The sequence below is a fragment of the Somniosus microcephalus genome, chromosome 3, assembly GCF_052327205.1.
Source record: "Somniosus microcephalus isolate GS21.2 chromosome 3, FLI_Smic_1.0, whole genome shotgun sequence".
Taxonomy (NCBI): Eukaryota; Metazoa; Chordata; class Chondrichthyes; order Squaliformes; family Somniosidae; genus Somniosus; species Somniosus microcephalus.
This window is the reverse complement of record NC_140989.1, coordinates 171443132-171454038: the sequence shown is the minus strand read 5'-3', so window position 1 is coordinate 171454038 and position 10907 is coordinate 171443132. Positions and strand designations below refer to the sequence as shown.

At 49.4% G+C, this 10907-nt stretch overlaps 1 protein-coding gene across 4 annotated transcripts in view; it reads left to right on the top strand.

Moving 5' to 3' along the window:
• Window positions 1-301: 301 nt before the first annotated feature.
• ninl (ninein-like) overlaps window positions 302-10907 on the top strand; it is a 160056-nt gene continuing 149450 nt past the window's right edge. For 3 of the 4 annotated variants that reach the window (XM_085981883.1, XM_085981882.1, XM_085981886.1), the window contains exon 1: window positions 302-561. The gene's annotated coding sequence lies outside the window, so the exon portion shown is untranslated. The remainder of the gene's footprint in view (window positions 562-10907) is intronic. The other variant, XM_085981884.1, reaches the window with a different exon arrangement.

Genomic DNA, 10907 nt, shown 5'->3' with positions numbered 1-10907 from the left:
GGGAGAACTCCCCTTTTCTTCTTCGAAATAGTGCCATGGGATCTTTTACATCCACCTGAGAGGGCAAACGGTTTAACGTCTCATCCGAAACAGACTTACAGAACACTTATTCATGAAAACCAAGTCCCTCTCCACCCCCTCCACTTTATAAATGATAATTTCACACATAATATAATAGATTTTTAAAAATTGCAAGTTGTATTCTTCCAAGCCAGCAGGGGTTGCAATCAGGAAAGGGCAGTTTTAGGAGGATGGGTTTGCAGAAGTTGCCTCGTTGCTGTTTTGGGGGAGGCGGAGGAGGTGGAAGGGAGGTTGGTTTACACTTGCTGGAGTTCAGAGGTGAGGAGCTCGGTTTGATTGAATGGTGAAGAGCAACACTCGCCCGCTACATTGTAACAAAGCGGCAGAATATCAGCTCGCCCGCTCACTGCGATACCTGCCCAACTCAACACACACTGGATATAATGGAGGGATCAACCTCGCCGGCTCGGAGTACGAGAGCATGAGAGAGAGTTTGGAGAAGAAAATAAAGTGAGGTGGGAACAAGGGGGGAAAAAAGCGGTAAGAATTTTTTAAAATCCACTTTAAAAAAAAAGTTTTTTCTCAGTCTCTGCTCCCGATTGCATCTTAAAGCATGAATAACCATATTTTACATAGCTTCCTACATATATATGGGCTCGCTTTAAGCCAGTCGATTCGGTTCCCATGGTGAAGCGTCGTCTGTCCCCCCAACGCTGTCCGGAAAGGATTTAAAGAGGCTTCCTTTCCTGTTCTCGTGAGGTTTGTTCTTGAAAACCTTTGCTTGAATTTTTTTTATATTTTAATTTTTCAGGTACTATATTTTAAAGATAATCCCACCCCACCAAATCCCTGCGTCTCTCCTTGCTTCGGGCTTTTAATGGCGGGCGATGGGCTGTCCTCTTTTTTTCCCCGAGCGAAACATCTCCTGTTTATCTGTCTGTGTAACACTTCAAAGTGCTTGGGGTTTGCTGCAACCAAACAGGATTCCAGTCTGGAAGCGGGCAGGCTACAGATGGGCTGTAACCCGTTTCTAAATTAACCTCTGTGTATTTTACTGGGCGAGTTGCCATTATTCCTTAACTTTGAAGTTCAGTTTTGTCAGAATTTTTCTTGTTTAAAAAAAACACGAGATTCAGTTTTCTCACAATTACTGACCCCCATGATCAAGCATCCCAATGGATTCGAGCTATTTTTTTTAAAGTAATGCAGCACCCCTGTAGTGTTCCAGACAGGAGTTATACCGCACTCAGTGCCAATTCTAATTGGTGTGAGACCACCTTTTTTTTATTCGTTTGTGGGATGTGGGCATCGCTGGCAAGGCCACCATTTATTGCCCATCCCTAATTGCCATTGAGAAGGTGGCGGTGAGCCGCCTTCTTGAACCGCTGCAGCCCGTGTGGTGAATGTACTCCCACAGTGCTGTTAGGGAGGGAGTTCCAGGATTTTGACCCAGCGACGATGAAGGATCGGCGATATATTTCTAAGTGAGGATGGTGTGTGATTGGAGGGGAACTTGGAGGTGGTGGTGTTCCCATGCGCCTGCTGCCCTTGTCCTTCTAGGTGGAAGAGGTCGCAGGTTTGCGAGGTGCTGTCGAAGAAGCCTTGGCAAGTTGCTGCAGTGCATCTTGTAGATGGTACACACTGCAGCCACGGTACGCCGGTGGTGGAGGGAGTGAATGTTTAATGTGGTGGATGGGGTGCCAATCAAGCGGGCTGCTTTGTGCTGGATGGTGTCGAGCTTCTTGAGTGTTGTTGGAGCTGCACTCATCCAGGCAAGTGGAGAGTATTCCATCACACTCCTGACTTGTGCCTTGTAGATTGGGGAGTCAGGAGGGTTTCTTTTTGCTCCCCTCGTCTCCTGAGTTATACTGCCACCATTGCATGGATGTGACATCCAAAAAGGCTGTGTAGCATTTATACAAAAGTGGCAGTATGACTGCACCCTTAAGAGTTTTGCCAATTCATGTAATGGGAGTAAATGATCCTTTATACCTCCTTGACGTTGAAATAGCTTCGGGTCTTTGATAAACGCGACAATTTTTTTCAGAGAATCAAACGCCAAGGAGAAAATGTACTAATATACAATCCTATAGAGAATTTTATTTTAGAAAATAAGTATTTCTCAAATTTACAATTTTCAAATTCCCATAGATGTAATGTAATGCCAAAGTTTGTGAAAGAATTCTCAGCATGACACATGAACATACTTGTGGCTGTACTGACATGCTAGCAAAATTATGTTCTCTGATATCAATTGTTTCAAAGGAATGTTTTTTCTGTAATTTTGTTATTGGGCCATTTAGTTATGGAAAAATGAGGGTATTCTTCCATCTTTATTTTAAAAGAAAAGCAGTAGTCTGAGATCAAGATCAGTTTTTATCTTGCATATTACAGAATCAATTTTATGTTTTGCCTTGATTTATTTTACCCTTTTGTTTCCCCCTGTGTGTTCACTGCATACAGACATACAACTGAGTAGGAGTGTACAAACAATATACAAGATATCTTGATCTAAGTTTAGATTAAGAAACATTTGTGAATAAGTTTTTTTTCTTGGCCTCTTTAATTTTCTTATACCAATTATGCCTCTGGTATTAAAATAGATTAGAGTCTTGGAGAACATGTACGAGACCCTACATGATTTTTTCAGAGAATCAAAGGCCAAGCAAGAAATATAATATATAAAATCCTAGCGAACAGCGGAGAATCTTGGCCCATGTCTGTAAGTGCTTTAGGACTTCCAATAAATATGTAAACACCCGTAGCTTTCTGAACACGAGGGGGTCGATTTTAACTCAGCCGTGAGGCAGGCTTTGAGGCGTGTGGGGGGTTAAATTTGCAAAAACTGGAGGTCGGGACCCCCCCCCCCTGCCTGGTTCCCGACCCCGAGCCATTTTAACCCAGGTGTGTCTGATGGTCCCGAATCAGTCCCGCCTCCAACAGGCGGGACTGGTCTTTAAGGCCCTTAATCAGCAATAATTGGCCTTTATAATCCCATTTTAACAAGCCCTTGCATTTTTAACCCTTTTCCCACGTAAAACACGCCTGGTGGGGATCACGCCTGTGAAACCTGGCGTGAGCACTATTGGCTTGCTGACTATCAGCTGCAGGTCAACCATTAAAGAGGAGATTTGATCAGTCATCGTTTGCAGGTGGCAGGATTTTGTTGTTTCAGGCCTGGGGCAACTTTTACCAGGCTTAACCACACCTGTGGAAGGTTGGCGCCTCACACACATCTCCAGTGTGACCTCTTGGGAAACCCCGCTCGCCACCTTCACTCAGCGCTTCCTCAACGGAGGCATGTACCAGAAGCATGGGTGCCATTTATTTTCTTCCCTTCTGGGCATTAGATGAGCTCGAACACCAGCTGCGGCACCAGCAGAACCAGGAACAACAGCAGGAGCGCCAGGCTGCTGCGCACCCACCTGAAGCTGCACAGGCCAGAAGGGGCCAGCGCTTGGAAGTGGCTTGAGAGCACCTTGCAGCACATCAGGGGGCCATGGGGACTCGTATCTGCAATGGCAGTCCTACTCAGAAGGACTTCCATGAAGGTCTGGTTTCTCTGTTCAATAGATGCCCATCGCTCCTCAAGAAATGTCATTCTATTATGAACACTCACCATGTTTTCCATACCCTGGCGACTTATCTCCTCCATGGAGGTTGCCATCCTTTCCATGGTGATGTGTTCATGCGGCAATGACTCCACAAAGGCTCTGCTCATGTTCGCTATGGACTCCTCTATTCACTCCACACTCACATCGACCCTGGAGACAAAACCTGCCAGAGACTCCTGCATCTGTTCCTGGAGTTCCAGCCCCGCTGATCTTATGGATGGACCCAGAGGCAGAGAGTCGACATGCAGCTGAGCCGAGCTGGCAGAGTCCTGCGCCCTCCGACTAGCACTCTCCACTGCTGTCCCTGTCTCCACAATCTGCTGATGCTCACTTGTGAGCTGTGATACACCAGGTGACAACACTACTCTATGTCCCACCGAGGTGTGAGTGTCTGCGCTGGTGCTGGGTGCGCTGAATTCTGCTGACGCTGCGTCCTCCGAGGTTGCAGATTCCTCTGAGGAGTCTGGAAGCTCAGGCTCTTCCTCCTGGACAGTGGGGACGGGGGGCTCTCGATGGTCCTGTGGGGGAGTAAAGGAAAGAGTTAGAGATGTGAAGTCAAGGTTACATGCACATTGCAGATGATCATAGGTCCTTCTGTTATAGCTTCAGAATTATTATCAGCGACTCATGCAATGTCAATGAGATGGAAAACTATTCTGTCACCAGCTTGCTGTGATGCACCCATCTGTCCGTTCCCCACTTGCGCCTCATCCTCCAGTCCTACGATCTCCAGGACCGCCTCCTCCCAGGAGGTGAGGTGGGCTACTGATGGCGGCCCTCCTCCTGTCCTCGCTCGTTCTCTTTTATTGTGAGCTCTCTTTTCCTGCAATGAGGGAGACAAGTGGAGTTTGAGTGAGAATGAAGGAGTGAGTGTAGAGAATCCATAGCATAGCTGCTTAGAAGGAGACAAAGATGGAGTGAGGTGGCAAGACCAAGGGCCCTCCCTGTGTGTTGTAAGTTGTTTTCATAGCATCAGAGTGATAGGGAGTGTGAGGGCTGCATAGTCGAATAGTTAGGTGAATGTGGCCATAGAGAGAGAGGGTAAGGGTGCATGGATGTCATTGTCTAGTGGGATGTGGAGGAAGAGATTGCTAAAGCTGAGTGCTGGTGAGGAAAGGCAATGGGGATCAGATTGAGAGTGATGGGAACTTCATACTCATTTTTCCAGTGTGCTGAAGGTCATGAAATCTCTTCCTGCACTGTATCCAGGTTCTGCGGGTAGCCGATAAGGAGTTGACCTCCTCTGCCACTTGCAGCCAGGCAGCCTTTGTCTGCTGGGGAGGCATCTTCCTCCCTGATGAAGGGAAGAGCACCTCCTTGTGAGCTCTTGCACCCTCCACTAAAGCCTGCAGGGCAACGTCGTCAAAACGGGGTGCAGACCTCGGTCTTTCTCTTGCCATTCTGTTTCCAGCTCAGTGTGTCAGCAAATGCCAAAAGGTTGGCAGCCTGCAGGAGAAGCAAGGCTTGTTGCAGACCCTAAATGCAGCAGCTATAATGACGTCATATTATGCGACTTTCTGACTGGAAATACTCATTTGCCAAGGGTTCCCACACGTTGGAAATCAATTGGCCAATTGAGTTAAAATTGCATCAATCTCACACACCCATTTAGATTCGTGTGGGAAACACCAAATTCGGGGAACCCGACAATTCCCCGCACCCGAGTTAAAATCGACCCCTAGGATTTAATTGAGTTTAAATAAAGTGTCTATTTGTCGAAGTTTATAACGAAGCATTTTGATATCATGATGGATGAATGGACTTGCCACTGTAATAGTTTACTGTAATGTGTGTTCGTCATCTAATCTGAAGAACCAAATAGAAAGCCAAAATAACAACAGAAAATGCTGGAAACACTCAGCAGGCCAGGCAGCATCGAGGCGAGAGAAACAGAGTTAACGTTTCGGGTCGAGGACCCTTCGACAGAATTAGAAAGCCACTCGGTGTAGCTGATGAAAATTGTAATTTTTGTATTGATCTTTGGTGATTTATAATGTAGTTGAAAAAAAAAAAAAAATGGCACTACAGTATAGGCAGCTGTTGTACATCAGGAATGTTGGTACTACTTCTTCTTCGGCAGTCCCTCGGAACCGAGGATGACTTGCTTCCACATTAAAAATGAGTTCTCAGGTGACTGATGAGTCCAATTCGGGACCTACAGTCTCTGTCACAGGTGGGGCAGTTGAAGGGGCGGGTGGGTGGGGTGCTTGGGTTGACGTGCGCTCTTTGCACTGCTTGCGCTCAGCTTGCGCTTGCTCCCGGCAAAGAGACTCGAGGTGTTCGGTGCCTTCCCGGATGCTTCTCCTCCACTTTGTGTGGTTTTGGGCCAGGGATTCCCAGGTGTCAGTGGGGATGTTGCACTTGTTCAAGGAGGCTTTGAGGGTGTCCTTGAAGCGTTTCCTCTGCCCACCTGGGGCTTTCTTGCCGTGCCAGAGCTCCGAGTAGAGCGCTTGTTTTGGGAGTCTTGTATCGGGCATGCGGATGATGCTGATCGTGCGTGGTCAAAGCTTCGATGCTGGGGATGTTGGCCTGATCGAGAACACTGACGTTGGTGCGCCAATGGATTTGCAAGATCTTGCGGAGGCAGCATTGGTGGTACCTCTCCAGTGCTTTGAGGTGCCTGCTGTACATGGTCCATGTCTCTGAGGCATACAGCAGGGCGGGTATCACTGCTGCTCTGTAGACCATGAGTTTAGTGCCGAGATTGAGGTTCTGGTCTTTAAACACTCTCTTCCTCAGGTGACCGAAGGCTGCACTGGCACACTGAAGGTGGTGTTGGACTTCGTCATCGACATCTCCCCTTGTTGACGGTAGGCTCCCGAGGCATGGAAAGTGGTCCACATCAGGAATGTTGGTACTATACCTGTGTTAGTGAGCTGTTATATTAAAATTCTCATCCTTGTGTTCCAAACCCTCTCTGGCCTCGCCCCTCCCTATCTCTGTAACCTCCTCCAGCCGTACAACTCTCTGAGAACTCTGTGTTCCTCCAATTCTGGCCTCTTGTGCATCCCCCACTTCCTTCACTCCACCATTGGCAGCTGTCTAGGCCCTAAGCTTTGGAATTCCCTCCCTAAACCTTTCTGCCTCGTGCTCCTCCTTTTAAGATGCTCCTTAAAACCTAAATCTTTGACCAAGCTTTTAGTCACCGGTGCTAATGACTCCTTTGGCTGAGTGTCTTTTTTGTCCGAGTACACTCCTGTGAAGCACCTTGGGACAATTTGCTATGTTAAAGGCGCTATATAAGTGTAAATTGTTGTTATTCCTAATCTCTGCTTAGTTATCTGACCTAAGCTGGAGGTTGCTACGATTGACCGAAGGTGCATTTACAGAGTAGAAAATTCAACCAGACCTCCTGCTCACGATTATTACTATCCAGCGACACCCTGCTTGAGGCGAGTACGTGAATGCTGGTTGAGGATGTGATTGGGTTTGTCTGGCTGGACCCCATGGCTAAATAGTCTTCTGACACTCGTAGTCAAGGCACAAGTATGAACCCATCCTCTGGGCCAGAAATGGTGCACAGGATGTAGAGGCTTTGAAAAGGGAGAAAATTACTCGACACGCAAACAAAGATTACAAATATTGCTTGCCACAACTTGTGTGATGAAGTGACAAACTAAAAACAGAGTTGCGAGTTCCTATGAAACAACTGCAGAAAATACATTAAAAAAAAAACCCCACTAGCTCAAATGGTAGGAAAAAAGGAAAGACAAGTACTTTCACGACCTTGAGATGTTCCAAAGTGCTTTACAGTCAATTAAGTACTTTTGAAGTGTAGTCACTAATGTAGGAAACACGGCAGCCAATTTGTCCCACAAACAGTAATTAAATAAATGACCAGATAATTTTTTTAAGTGATGTTGGTTGAGGGATAAATATTGACCAGGGCATGAGGAGAAACTCTTGCTCTTCTTCGCACAGTGCCATGAATCTTGTATGCCTACCTGAGAGGGCAAGACAGGATTAGCGTCTCATCCGAAAGACGGCACCTCCAACAATGCAGTACTCCCTCAGTACTACACTGCAGTGCCAGTCTAGATTTTGGACCCACAACCTTGTGACTCGGAGGCAAGAGTGCTACCACTGGGCCATACTTTTAAAATGGCAGTCTATGCTTTGTATGCTTGGAAATGCAGTTTTCTCAAGAAAAAGACCTTGGGCTGGATTTTCTCAATGGGAAACTTTTGGAGGCGGGACTGTTGCTTGCCAGCTTTCAATCCCACCTCCATCAACTTCTGGCCAACCAGCGGGATTTTACCCTGATTGACCTTGTTAAGCCCGCCCAGCGGGCTCAGCAGGCCAATTAGGGGGAAGTCACTGACAGAGCACGTCAACGTATGATGTGCCATCTGTCAAGAACTTTTGAAAGAAGAAATGTAATCGTTTGACAGCTCTGTGAAGCTGTCAAACACTGACATTCTGTGTAGTTTGATGAGGCCTTGTGTTCAGGACTCATCAAACCTTTCAACTTTGCAGAAATCACCTGGCTGTTGGTTCAGAGAATCCAACAGGCAGTCTATGATCTCTACAATGGAGATGTCGGGACTCCGGCTCCACAGTGGCTGAAGGCTGTCGGCAGAAACAAAGGTAAATGAACATTTTATAACACTTTACACTCACCTTACATACCACTCCACATTTGCACACATCACTCACTTGTACATCTCACTTTTGGACCCCTCCGACCCCCTCCGACCTCCTTCTCGTCTCCTACATCCTGGCGGGGTTCCCCGAAGTCGGGAAGCCTGCACTTCGGAGCTAAAAATGGGGATAATCCTATTTTCCACCTATTAACTACCTGTTAACAGGCAGTTAATAGGCTTTAATCCCTTTCCCGCCTCGAGAAGACGGGACCCGGGGCAGGACAGCTTCCCGCCTCCTGGCAAGAGGGCACGGAGGCAGGTTGGGGGCGGGTTTGCCAGCCGCCCCCAAATTCTGCAACGTTACCGGCAGTCCCGCCTCCATACCTGCCTCCTCGTGGCTGACAGAATCTAGCCCCTTGTATTCGGTCATTTTTTTTCTGGCTGGCTATCCTTTCCATTCTGCTTTATCTGATAGCTGTTTGCATATTTAAATGTTATGGCCATTTGTTACTGCAGCCAAACAAACACTGTTGGGGTGAAATTTACTGGCCTCGTACAAAGGGGGAATAATTGCCTACAGGACAAAAAAATTGCTTAAACAGCCAAAAGCAACTTGCGTATTAGGCAACTGAATTAGTGTTACTTAAATAAAATGTACCGGTCAGTTTTGTTTTCCTTCAAGGTCAGTGTTGTAAAATGAATATGCAATGGCCCTGAAATTAGGATTGGGAGCTTGCCGCGCGTGCAAGCCCCCGATCTGCACTCACCCTGCGCGCCGACATCTGAAGCCCGGGCCTGCTTGCATTCCCTGTCACTGGCCCGGTTCCGATGTCGGTGCGATGTGCTTACCTGATCCAGCAGCGTAGTTAGTGCGATGTGCCGGTTGGGATCAGGTGAGCACTGTGCAGCCAATCAGGGGAGGGGAAACTCATTCATGAGTTTGACAGTAAGAGCTGTCAAACTCATGAAAAGTATGGGCTGCCAAAACACTACTTTAACTTTAAATAAAATTTTAAAAAAAATCCCACTGATTGTATCTTCTACATATATATATATATATATATATATATATAAATCGGTACATCTGTCATTCTGTCATTCTGTCTGTCATCGCCTGTGCGTCTGTCGGGCTATGCGCTCGAAAGTTACAGGGCGTACCTACGCGCGCGTTACCTCCAAAGAAAGCTTACGCTTCCGAGACGGTTTTAAGCGTATTTACGTTTCGGCCGGGCTAAAATCGCGCCCGCGGTATCCCAAAAACCTTCAACGTTCCGCTCATTAGCGACTGGTCGACCTCGAGGTCACTCTATCGTACGGCGGCTTGCTGCTGCGTGCGGCTGGGCCAATCGGTGCGTGTGTGGGCGGGCCTTATCGTTCTGAACCGAGGTGAGTCGCCGCCATCTTGATTCCAAACTTTTCCTTTCTTTTTCCCGCTTTCTGCGTCTTTAAAAAAAACGTTGCTTTTAAAACACATATTGTTTTAAAAAAAAAAGGATTTAGAAACGAATTAACTTATCTAATCTCATTAATTTTCCTACCTTTCCCCGTTTTTCCAGGTAGGCCTCGAAGCCTCGGCTTCTCCTTCGCACCCACGCCCGAGCTAGGCACCTCCCGGCCCCACTCGAAGGCTGGAGGGCCGAGCCTCAGCCCAGCGCCGCTAGGGTGCGCGCGCAGCAGGAGCTGAGACGCGGCGTCTCTCTCTGGCTCGGCCGGGGGGCGGGGCTTGCTGAGCGTCAAGCGTCACCCTGGCAACCGGCCCCCCGGCCGTCTCGCACAGCCGCATTCGGCGGTCTTCACCTCGGGGGGTGGGGGGGGCCGCGACCCTCTGCGGGGGCCGCGACCCTCGGGGGGGGGGGTGGGCGCGACCCACGGGCGCGACACTCGGGGGGGGGCCGCGACCCTCGGGGGGGGGCCCCCCGCCCTCCCTCCCTCCCCCCCGCGCCCCCCCTCCCCTCCCTCCCCCCCGCCCCCCTCCCCTCCCTCCCCCCTTCCCTTCCCCCCCTCTCCCCCTTCCCCTCCCCACGCCCTCCCTTCCCCCCTCCCCTCCCTTCCCCCCCCTCCCCCCTCCCTTCCCCCCCGCCCTCCCTTCCCCCCCCGCCCTCCCTGCCCTCCCCCCCCCCCCCCCAACCCCCAGTCGCTCTCTCTCTCTCTCTTCCAACAACAACATGCCCTCGAAAAAGCCTCGGCACCGCCGGGCACTTCAGCTAGTATCTATATATATAAACGGATACTTCTGTCTGTCTGTCTGTCCTCACGTGTGCGTCTGTCCGGCTATGTGCTCGAAAGTTATAGGGCGTACCTACGCGTATGTTACGTCGAAAGAAAGCTTACCGTTCCGAAAAACGTTCAACATTCCGCTCATTAGCATCTCATTATCCGCTCATTAGCGATAGAGTGACGCCGGCACTGGGCTCGGGTGCTTTGTGGCCTGCGGCCGAACAGCGGCTGCGGACCTCGAGCTGACCGGGGCGTGGGACTCGGCTGGGCCATGTCTTTGCGGGTGTTCGCCTCGGCCAACGGCATCAGGGTGACGGCCGAGGCTGCCAAAAGCGTCCAAGGGAACGCGTTCATCCAGGTGCCGAGGCCCGGGCCCCGGGGCGGAAAGAGGGATTGGAGCGGGGGATGAGGGCTCGGGCAGGGGAGAGGGAGAAGGGGGGAGAGAGAGGGGGGAGGAGGGGGAGAGGGAGGA